The sequence below is a fragment of the Cupressus sempervirens genome, chromosome 9 (genome assembly GCF_028749045.1).
Source record: "Cupressus sempervirens isolate cs-2001-9-10 chromosome 9, ASM2874904v1, whole genome shotgun sequence".
Classification (NCBI taxonomy): domain Eukaryota; kingdom Viridiplantae; phylum Streptophyta; class Pinopsida; order Cupressales; family Cupressaceae; genus Cupressus; species Cupressus sempervirens.
The window spans coordinates 776,127,409-776,140,018 of record NC_143126.1 but is presented as its reverse complement, the minus strand read 5'-3'; the positions used below and the strand labels follow the sequence as shown (position 1 = coordinate 776,140,018).

Below are 12,610 nucleotides of genomic sequence, written 5' to 3'. Positions count from 1 at the left end.
GTAATTATAATATTATTATTATATTATAGTATAATAACAATTATTATAATAATATTAAATAATAATATTATTATTATAATATAATAGTATGATATATTATTTGATATTATTATTATTTTATATCAATAATAATAATATTAAATAATATATCATACTATTATATGATTTTAATTATTAGTCAGATATTGGATTTAAAATCGGATATCCGGTATGATATCGGATATCTGATATGATATCGGTTATAGTATAATAATAATGATAATATTATTATTATATTATAGTATAATAACAATTATTATAATAATATTAAATAATAATATTATTATTATAATATAATACTATGATATATTATTTGATATTATTATTTTATATCAATAATAATAATATTAAATAATATATCATATTATTATATGATTTTAATTATTAGTCGGATATTGGATTTAAAATTGGATATCCGGTATGATATTGGATATCTGATATGATATCGGATATCCGATATGATATCAGATATCCAATAAGGCTCGGCTTAACCTTCCAGGTTTGGTTCCCGGATAGGTAAAAAAAAGTCAGAGTGGATTTTGAAGCGCTTTTAGGCGTCTTCAAACTCTCTTTTTTTCACATCGCCACTTTTTGGCACACCATGATCCTGCACATACCCCCTAAGCCTGGTACATATAACACATCAGGAAGAGGAATTATCTTCCCATTCTCGCTCTGAAATTGAACAGTCCCTTTCCCAACAGGGTTGAGTTTGGACAAGTTTCCCATAGAAATCTAGATGTTGGTGTCCTCCTCCTTGTAACTGGATAAGTACTCTCTAACTCCTATCATATGAAATGATGCCCCACTATCTATATATCAAACACACTATGAGGTTGAGCTAACCATACAAGCTATGGGTGCAAACTCATCTTCCATTCTGCTGGAGAGTTCTTCTACACTTGCTGAAGTTGCCACCTGCTTCTTACCCTTCTTCCTCTCTGGGCAATCATTGACATAGTGGCCAAACTCGTGACATCCAAAGCACTTGACCTTAGAAAGGTCCTTCTTCTTCTTTTCACTTTGTGAATTTGATCCTTTGCTAGATCCCTTCTTTGCTTTCCTTTTACCCGCTAGGGCAACGTTCTCTTGTTCCACCTCATTTTTCTGACTCTTGTTGGCCCCATTGACAAGACTTAGTCTAAACTCCTCCTGAGTGAAATTAGTCCATAGTCGATCCCAACTCGGTAAAGTATCTCGTCCACTGACAACTTGAACAAAGACACTCCATTGTTTAGTAAACCCATTTAGGGCTATTCTCACTAGCTCATCATCACCAGGGCTATCTCCAACAGCTGCTAACTCATCCTTGACAATTCTGAGCCTGGTGAGGTAACTTGTGATGTCTTCTCCCTGATTCATCCTGGTATTCTTTAGCTTCTCTTTGAGAATCAACTTCCTGTTGGTGGTAGCATTTTGGTACAGATTTAGAATGGTGTCCCACATCTTCTTTGCTGTATCTAGCTCCAAGATATGTGGAACAATATGATCCTTGACACCATCAAGGATAATCCTCCTCGCTTTGGCATCGTCTTTCCTATATGCTACAAACTGTGTTGCATCTGTTGGTACAGGTACACCACTGGTAGCATAATCCTTGATACCATTCTCTTCCAACAATAAAGAAATTCTGGCCTTCCAGACACCAAAATTTGAGGCACCATCCAATCTATCCTGATCTCTCAAACTAGCTGAAGCCATCTCAAGGGTTTAAAGCAATAATAAATCTAAAGAGATCAAAATTTCTTTCCTAGGGCAAAACTCTTCTACCCTTAACAATGCTCTGATACCATGTGAAAAATCTAACTATTGCAGTCACTGATTATTAATCTCCTATCATAAATGATTATTAAACTACTGAAAACAAATTTCTAGCTAATATTGAAAAATAACACAACTGCAACTTCACTTGTAAAATACGGAAAGAAATGCGCAACATAATAAACACAATATTTTCGAACAAATTGTCCCTGGAAAAACCCGTAAGGGAAAAACAATTCTACAGATGAGGAATTATATAAAACTTCAGCAAATCAAGAGATACAAAATTCCTTGCCTCTTACTAGCAGAACTTCAACAACCTCCTAATTTCTCTCCCTGATATTCCCCACTGCTATCCCCACGCTAACACTGCACCCTTGCTAACACTGCAAGGTTGTTTGCTAACACTGCAAACATTTCTCCAAAACTTATCTTTCCAAATGACCCAATGACCCCTTTTTATACTACTCCTATTGGTAAACCAATGACTGAGATTAAATCAAACCAACGGCTGAGATTAAGACAACTCGACAGCCAATAATAGAATTGGTTGCAAGGTGTCCAAAAGGGAATCACTAAAACCATTTACTGATTCTCGGCAAGTGGACAAACAGTTGTCCAAACTACCCATAACTAATGCTTATATACATAGATACGGATGAACAGCTATCCAACCTACCCATAAATACTACTGCTATTTTCGAGTCAGAAATAACAGCTATCCAACTAACAATAATTAACACTCGACATCTACAAGAATCCACCACCGCTTCTCATTTTTTGCCTGTGACAAGAAGCAGGAACAGGCATACAATTTATCCAGCAATTCCTCCACCCTGAACATACACCTAACGTACCTCTGGAGTGCTGCAAGCAGAAGATCCAATTTGGCTTGCAAATGAAGAAGGGATTCGGGTGGATTGACATCAATGATATTGAAAATGTAATCTTTGCAATTGGGCATGCGTCGGGCTTCAACTGACCATGCCAGCTCCTTCATCTGGATGATCTCAATACGCCCACATCTGACATCAAATTTAATACAGTCATCGGAGGCCCATGAGCTCTACCATATGGTGATTTCAGTTTCCAAATCCAATATGTACTCATTGCTGCCCATGTTTAAAACTCAAGTAGATTATAATTGTTCTCCACCTCAAAAATTTGCTAGACCCCAGTCTATGTGATTGGTTTTAAACAGTTCGATAATTATAAGTAGTAGATTTCATGGGCCTTCTTGTCTGTTGCACTCTACTTTCCTTGCAGCATCCAAGAAACTGAGAGGATTAATTCCTCCAATTTCTCTAGCCTTCCATGTCCACCTCATTCGGTTTTCATAGCAATATCCAAGAAATTGGGAAGCTACCCCTCCAGCTCTTCATGGCATCTTCCTTTATCCAACTTTTTTCAGATCCCTTCGTCTTCCTTTCTCCTTTTTCCTCTCCCTCGCCTCCTCTTCTTCTCTTCGATATCCCCCATTTCCTTCTTTGTTATTCCTCTATTTTTTTGCGTCTTTTCATTTTCATAGTATTATTCCATCTTTTTTCGTAAAAACTGTAGAATACATTATTTTATTAATAAACTAATTTAAAACAACTAGTGTACATGCCTACTTCACTACAACTAAATTAGACTTTAAGAAAAGAATTTCACATAGCAATAAAGCTATTTTGATACTTTTCACAAATATTTTTTAATACATATATGAAAAGTATTTAAATTGAAGATATTCTTTTGTATTATGTTATTAATTAAGCTGATAGGCTTAGTGTGGGAACTTTGTTCCCCAAAATTGTTTTTGTAATGGAAAATTTGTAAGACTTGTTGATTTTTAATTTTTTTGATCCGGTCAACCGACTTTTAGAAATTTCTAAAAGATATTTAATTTCACGGACAAGTTTCTAATATGTGTTAATAGTCTTGCATATCCATTGCAAAAGCTACAAAGACCCCTTTCCAATCTTTAAAAAAAAATTAATTTAATGTTTAGATCGTTCGAAACTTTTTTGGAATGCTTTCCATAGAAAATTCTTCCAAACTTATAATTTGAGTTTTAATTTTATGCACAATGGAGAAATGGGATGTGTATAGCTTTGGAGTGTTGGCATTGGAAGCAATAAGAATAAAACATCCTGTCAGAGAAGGGTTCAAGGAAGCTTGGTTTAATGCAGCTCAAACTAATAATGGAAGTGAGCTTCGGTAAAGGATATTTTGGATGAAAGACTTGAAGATCCACAAGAAGCTATGGTGGAAAATATTTTGTGGTTGTTAAAATTTATGGGGCCACACAAGACTCTGCTTACAAAACCGTTAACCATTCTCAACTATTTGTAGGCTCCTTGAATGGTAGAACAAATGCTTTTTTTTTCTTAGAATTTTCCAGACCATAGTTGCAAGTATGAATGGATTATAAAATGGTAGAATGTATGCTTTAAATTATATTCCCTAAGCTACCTTTTCTTTTTCTTCCCCTATATGTTGATTTTTTTCTTCCCCTAGATGTTGGGATCTAATCTTATTAGTGTACTCTTTAATGTTGAAATTACATAACAAAGTTGTAGGATGTTGTTAATAGAATTTACATAACTAAACAATGAAGTGATTGTGGGGCATTAAAGACCCAAGGAAATACAAAAAAGAGGAGATTTTACCACTTTTACAAGAAATTTTGGAGTTCAATTATTTGTTTTGTAGATTTTTTTTCAGGAAAGATGTGATAATTTTAGCCATGCCAATTTGTTGCTTTCCCTTGACATATTTTGAGATCTATGTGAAAAGCTTTGAAGGAAAAGCCAAAGGCACGGGTATTCTTTTTTCTTATGTTTTTTTTTGGAATTTACAGTTCCTTTTTAGAGAGCCCAAATCATCTCTCTATTTATCGAGGTCTCCAGATATAGAGGAGAAAGAAATTGGTTTTTGATTTATATTTTTAGTTTTAGAGCTAAGATGAGATTTGAAGTAGTAGAGCAATAATTTAGGGTTAAATTTATTTGGCCTCTCATTTGATAATATTTTAAGAGAGGGAGAGCAATTAAGAAATGAAGAAAAAAAAGGAGACACTACTAAATATTTTATCTCAGTGGATATTCAATTTTTGTTTGAAACATTAGATGTATATAATAAACTTACAAAATATAAATATATATAATAAACTTACATACCCATCGTATATGTATGGGACTAATGTAAGCTACTTTTAATATGACATTTACTAAATATATATTTAGAATGACCAAATTTTTTTGCCTCATCTCAACAACAAAAGGTTACTCATTTTGGCTATTGAAGATTAAAAAAAGTCACCATTATGCACTAGACTTCAAAATTAGAATATTACAAGGTTGTGGTGTGGCACAGAGGTAATGCATGGAATTTAAATAAAAAAATTGAAGTCCCTAAAAAATTTTTAAACTAAACATTGTTCTTTAATTTTCATTGTTTAATAATATATTTTAATAAATATATAGTTCTTATATGATAGATTATTAAAAATTAATTTGTTTCGTTCAATTTTAATACTTGTGTATGCTTTTTTTTTTTAAATAAAATTATTTTGATGATAAATCATTAAATTTAATAACTTGTGTTAATTAAAAATATTCTAATCAAATCTTCATATAAATTTTTTTATCGATCACTGTTAAGAAATTTAGAAATCTTCACAAGTCTTCAATTGAAAATGATACTATTTATATCATTTATTTATACAAGACCAATGTTTCAATTGTTATCATCTTAATAATACCAATATTTTAATAATAAGTAAATTATAAATGATGCAGTATAGGGGACTTTGAAGAAATCTGAATGTTGTAGTTTATGATGGATGCATCACATTTTTCATCTATGATTGGAATGGACATTATCCATGCAATCAATCTTTTATTTCTTAATTTATTTTGAAGACATTTGTCCATAATATGAGAAGAATTTTAACATGAACAGTTCTAAATGAATCTTTTGAAAAGTCTAGATTCCTTGATCAAGATTTCTAAAAGCTAATAATATTTAAAACTTTAAAGTATCTTTTTTTCCTAAATTTTTAAGCAGTAAGACCTCTCCATTTTACAATTCCTAGATGAACAAAAAAAGACCTTTTATTTTTTTAATGATGTAAAAAATAATGAACAATTAGAAAGTTGTTAAATTTACAATTTCCAGATGAACAAAAAAAGACCTTTTATTTTTTTAATGATGTAAAATATAATGAACAATTAGAAATTTGTTAAATTTACAATTTCCAGATGAACAAAAAAAGACCTTTTATTTTTTTAATGATGTAAAAAAATGAACAATTAGAAAGTTGTTAAATTACCTTTCCCAAATTTGGAATATTCCAATTATCTAAGACCTCTCCATTTTACAAATTTCACATGAACAAAACAAAACATTTTTTTTTAATGATGTAAAAAATAATGAACAACTAGATCCTAAATTTGGAACAATTATCTGTTAATTCCAGATTAGCAACAATGGTTTTTTCCCATCACTTATGGAGAAATTTATGTTAAATGTGAACTATTAATTGTTTTCTCCACCTCTTCAGAAATTACATCCAAATTTTTTCTTCTTCCTTTATTTATTCATTGCAATTCACACATGTTGTAATTCTAGTTGATAAAAAATTATTTTCAATGACTTTATGTTTTGTTTGTATTTTTCTATAAGTTTTGTTTCTCCGGCAAGATCTAGAATTGCACAAACAAGTTATTTGTGTGTACTGATGATAGAATTGTGATAGAATATGTTTTTTAATTTTATTGATGATTCTTGTTTTTTTTCTATTTTGGACAATATTGAGAGCAAACCATGTATAAGAGTCAAAGATGTAGATATTTTGGGAGTAGTCAACATGACCATAATTATTTGGAATGTGAATAACAATTGCTATATTGATTATTTTAGTTTTCATACATTAAGTAGAATTTAATTAGTGATAGAATTTTTGAATTACAAGAATGTAACAAATTTTGAGAATATACATTTTTTATTAAATAAAAAAAATTACTACATTTTATAGTTGGGAAGAATAATTTGATTTTCAAATTAGATAAAATATATATTTTTTAAATATTTATCTCCTATTAATAAAAAAAAAAAATGAAATCATTGAAACTTTTCTCATCAAAATTTTGTTATGAATGTGTCATATAACGTTTATAGATACAAATAAAATCTCTATCTTAGGCAAGAGCCTATAACACAATGCTAACTTGTGAGCCTCTTATGTCAGAGGTCTTGGGTTCGAATTCACTTAACACATAAAAATAATTAATTATTAAAAAAAGAAATAATTAATCTTGGCTTCGGCCAATTACTGATTTAAAAAAATATCAGCTTTTTGTTGCATGAACAAAACATGCAACTACTAGTTTTATTAGTTCCTTTATAGCAGGCATTTGTTACCTGCAATTATTTATAAAATTTAGACCAATTAAGTTTAAATATTTTTTAAATTCATTAAATTATTATAAAGTTTGATAAATTTCATGTATTTATAAATTTCAAAAATGATAATTATCAATGTTTTAATTAGGTGTGAGTCATAAATGTAAGAAGAAAAAAGAATTACTAAAACTTAAAATTCAATAAATTTCTAGCTATCTTCAATGCAATTAAATACTCCAAATCCATAAGGTAAATTCTAGAATGTAGTTTGTTTATCACCTATAAAATCATGTGCTTGTTCGGAGAAACAATTTTTGTCAATTACAACTAAAATTTGAAGGCTCATTCATTGTTCCGGACTAAAGCGTAAGGAAGGTGGAAAAAAATTTAAAAAAAATAAATAAATAATATATTTATGTATGTATGTATGTATGCATTTATGTATGTATGTATGTATATTGGGTGAAACATTATATTTATATTAAAACTAAATTGTTCAAAATAGCTCCTGGAGAAAAGAACTAGAAAAGAAAAGCTTTGGTCATTGCCTGATACAAAAAGGATAGAGAAGAAAAAATACTGCATCAAGAGAGAGTATCTATCAACACTAATGAATCTTGTCCTAGAGATTCCCAAATCAATAATATAGTGATTACAAAGAGTCCAAAACTCATATGAATAGAATTCATTGTTTGGTGCTAGAGACAAAACCAAGAGCCTAGCCAAAAACTATCATAAACATTGCCATCACTGATCTACATCCAAAACTCCAATTGATACCATGATATTAGAAAGCCATCTGATGCAAGTGCAATCCAAGACCATGACTTGTATACAATATCTCAAAAGAACAAGTGAAATCAATAAAAGAAAAAACATGTGAAATCATAGAGAAGTCATGATTTCCTATTAAATAAAATATGAGAATGAGTCAATCTTATTCTAAACATATTATTTTGCCACAATATTAACCAAGTTGGGGAGATGAAGGAAGTTAGGTAGGGAAAGTAATGAGGGTATGTGCAGGATCATGGTGTACAAAACTATGGCCTTAAGTGGCAGTGAAAAACTAGCAAATCAGGGTTATGTTAGCTTGACACATAATTTTAAAGTGGTACTAAAATTTATATCAAAGAGTTGTAAGAAAATAATCTGTAGGAAATTGAATCTACTTTCTAAACTACAAGGCCTTATCTGGAGAAAAAATTATTTTACTGGTCAAAAGTTTGGATGTTAACGGAGTGCTACAAAAATTTTGGGGCGAAAATAAAAAGTAGGTGTATGTCTGACCACCTTAATCATAATCAAATGATAATATTTTTAAATATAATTTTAGATATAAAAATTAGACTCATGCTTGGATGTGACACATATTTTTGAGAATTTTTTTTCTAAAGAAATAATTAATTATGAATTTTCTACTATACTATTTTTGGAATTAAAAAACTCCCGTGTCTGACCCCCTTAACTAGTTCAAAAAAATCAAAATTAAGTTTTTCTTTTATTTTTCTTATACTAGTCGAAGCATAGAATGTGACGCATCTTTCGGATTTCACAAATCTTATACGGTTTGAAAGTTATAACTATTTTTCAACCAGTATGTCAATCAACACTTTGTAGCTAACTCCATTAGGAAATAAGTAATAATTACTTACTGAACTCATAATTTGACAAACCTTACATTTATGAAAATCTAAGAACATTCTTAAGAAACCCTTTTCATTACATCAAATTTTGGTTTAAAAAAAGTCGTCAGCTATATGCTTGAAGTAAAAAACACATAAGAACATGCCAAAAACACATTTTCGTGATGTTTTGAAGATGACCATATAAGGTTGGTATCGAAAGATATAGTAGGAATTATAAAGGTATTAATTGTTTTCATTTAGTATCAGGATGGGTGGAAAAAAAGTTGGAATAGATTTTGAAATTCTTTGAGGCATTTCAGAACTACATATTTTTTAGATCGCCACTTTTTGGCACACCATGATCCTGCACATACCCAGGAGTTAATATAAACCTCGTCAATACCCAAATTAGCTAGACAATCAACTAAAAGATTGCCTTCTCTATAAGTATGCATGATGTAACATTTAGAGATTGAATCAAGAAGAGACCATACTTGATGTAATATATACTGTATGGACCAATTCTATACATGACATTTAATACATGCATTAATAATAATGGATGAATCCCCTTCAACATGTAACTTAGATATAGAAAGTGATTTTACAAGTTCCAAACCAAAAAGCAAGGCCAAGGCCTCAACTTTGTTATTAGTACACTGAGGGAGAGAAGATGATTTTGTTGTAATTGCATGAACTTAAAAATCTCTAATGACTATGCCATAGCCAAAGTTGATTGGATTTCCTCTAGAGGTCCCATAAAAATTGAGTTTGAAATAACCCTCACTTGGAGGAATCCACTTGGTTTGTGCTAGGATAAGAGGAATCTTGGATGGACACATTGGAGTAGGAAGATGAGGAAAAAGTAAACTCTTCCATTGATGAATAACATAGCCATCCTAAGGAGAAAAAACATGTTTATCCTTACATTTACTTACTCAAGCATTAACAAGCTCAACAATTAATCTCTCTAATCCTTCAAAAAATTGAGGGATTGGAGATGATGTCTGTCTAAAACTTTTCTTGTTTCTTTCCCACCAAATTGCCCATACTATAGATGTAGGGATGCACTTCCAAAGACATGAAAATATTGATTTAGAGTATAAGATTGGCCATGCTTGGAATAAATTCCATAGAGAATTAGGTAATGGCATATAGAAATTAAGCTTATTAAGGACAAAATGCCAACAATCTTGGGCAAAAGGGTAGTTTAAGAGGAGGTGACCTGTTGTTTCTATAACTTGTAGATAGAGAACATAGTGAAAGTGATTAGAAATGCTCAAACTATGAAGATGATCACTAGTTAAAATTTGGTTCTTTAGTGCAAGCCATGCAAAGCATCCTTCTTTTTGTAGAATTGAGCTATTCTAGTAGAATTCAAAAGCATGATATGTGGTATAATTAAATTGGTTGTGTTGGAGAGCTAAGTATCCTAGTTTAATAAAGTATTTACCATCTTTAGCTAGAACCCAAAAGAGGAAATCTAGTTGATTAGACATAAAAGCATTCCTTTTAGTTAGTACTTGTTTGAAAGAGGTAGCCTGATTGTGGGATATAAGAAGAATTGAGGGGTCTTGTCAAATGACTAGCTCTGTGACTCTATGAATAACTTATACATAATGTAGTGCCTCTCCCATTTGACTTTTGAAAGTCATCCTGATGGATGCAACCTTGATGATCTTTTTTTTGTGATTGTTCTTGATTGTGACCCTGAGTGGTCTACACCTTTGAGGTGTTTGGATTTATGTTTCTTTATCAGTGACGTTGATTATGCTTTTGACTGATCTTTGAGATTATGATGTAATTTTTGGTTCACTGAGGTTAGTGTTAGTGGTTACCAGGATCGATGTGGTATCATGAGGTTGTTTCGTGATTACCTTGAGATGTGTGTAGAGATTGCTCTATGTACTATTACCATGCTACACTGGACTAGGTTCCTATAGCAGTGGTTAGTCATTTTTATGACTATGTTTGTTTATGTGTGTTAAGTGCCCTTTTAATGTAGAGTAATCAATCTTTATTAAATGCGTAAGTAATTAAATGGATTGTTCATGTGAGATTATTTGGTTATGTGTTGTAGACATTTACCTTGTTACATTTATGATTAGAGAGATATTTGTTGCTCATGTTATGTTTACATTTGAGATGACCCAAGGGTCAGATGTTACTCTTTGATTCCAGTATCATAGATATTAGACTACTATGATGTTCAGTTAATCATATTGCATGATGATGCCATTTTGAGATGACAGTGTGTTTTATGATGTTATCTGGTTATCTGGTATTTGGACATACCTCTGATTTTGTTATGTGATGGATTTAATGCTATGGTTATTTACTTCATTCCTGCGTTGCTATGCCTTTTGCGAATGTGAGTGATGTAAATAGATTATTTGAATATAATTAAATAAATGGTTAAATTAGGTGATTTAATACATTTATTGCTTCGGCTATGTTATTATATGCAATTGCACTTGATCATGTTGTTTAGTGTGCAGGATTTATATCCTTGGCAATGGCACTTTGAGTTAGTGATTCAGCCGTTCATATTTTACCAATGTCACCTTTGTATAGTTGACATATCCTTAATTAAATGTTTTAATTTAAACCTTTTGGTGATTATTAAATCCGAACTCATTTGCATTATGTGATTAGACCAGTAAGCATGTTTGTGAATTTAGAGGTTCGCATTGTCGCAAAAGTTATTAAGGAGATTTATGTGTTTTTGGGTTTCAAGGCTTTTTAATTGATTTAATTTAATTTCTGGCAGCTTAGCCATAGATGAATTCCTATTTATAGGAATAACCTGTTTTCATTTGGGTCGATTCGGGGTTCAACTAGATTGGCTGGTTAAATGCCCTAATCGATTATTCACCCAAAATGTGAATAAGTATCCAAAAAGGAATTTAATTCCTCACTTCTCACTTTTGAATTGGAAAGTTGGAGAGTAAAACCCAAAATTCTCTTCATGAGGATAAATTGTTTTGTTCGTTGTGGGAGCTATGGGCATGGGATCATCACGAGGTTGGGCTCGTTGGATCCAGCTTGCGGAAACCTTGGATTGCCGCAATTTTCAGCTACTTCTGCGAGATATTTATTTTATGGTTCAGATTCCCATTTTTCCCTTTTGGCTGTGAGGTAGGGCGTTCCTGTTTTATTGTTTCTGCTTCTATTTTTGGTAGCCGTTTCTTTGGAGGCTGAGAACTAGTGTTCCCCTCCATTTCTGTATGTTAGTTCTACTCGGTTGGGCAGGTATGAACATTTTCCTTTTTTTCGAGATGAGGGTTTGGAGTTTTGCACCGTTATGCTGGCCATTTTTGCATACGGTGTCTGATTCTATTTATTTTTGGATTTTTGGGGTTTTTGAACCCAAAGGCCAAGTGGGTTTTAATGTTGAAGTTTTTCCAAAATTTGAGATTTTTACCTCATTTTGCGTGCCGCCCTATTTTCTCGAGTTTTCTTGGCACAATGTGGGTCGTGGACTTGGATGATCCATTTGGATATCAGTCAGACCACTTTTGCACTTTTATGTTACATTGGGAGGCGTGTTGCATCTGTACTCCCGACATTGTGTTTGGTTGAGTGATTTTATACTTGTTGTTATGGTTTCTTTTGGACCTTTGCTTTTGTTCGTGAATGCTAGGATTCGTGTAGAATCCATACTCTCGGATTGAGGCCGGTTGAGTGAGTTCATGATGTTTGGTCTTGTTGCATCATTGGGATTCATGTCAAATCCATACTCTCAGATTGAGGCCGATTGAGTGATTTAATGATGTATGGTTTTATTGGCTTTG

At 31.7% G+C, this 12,610-nt stretch overlaps 1 pseudogene; it reads right to left on the bottom strand.

The window, feature by feature from the left end:
• Positions 1-2,536: 2,536 nt before the first annotated feature.
• LOC149541023 (uncharacterized protein At4g15970-like) overlaps positions 2,537-12,610 on the bottom strand; it is a 34,979-nt pseudogene continuing 24,905 nt past the window's right edge.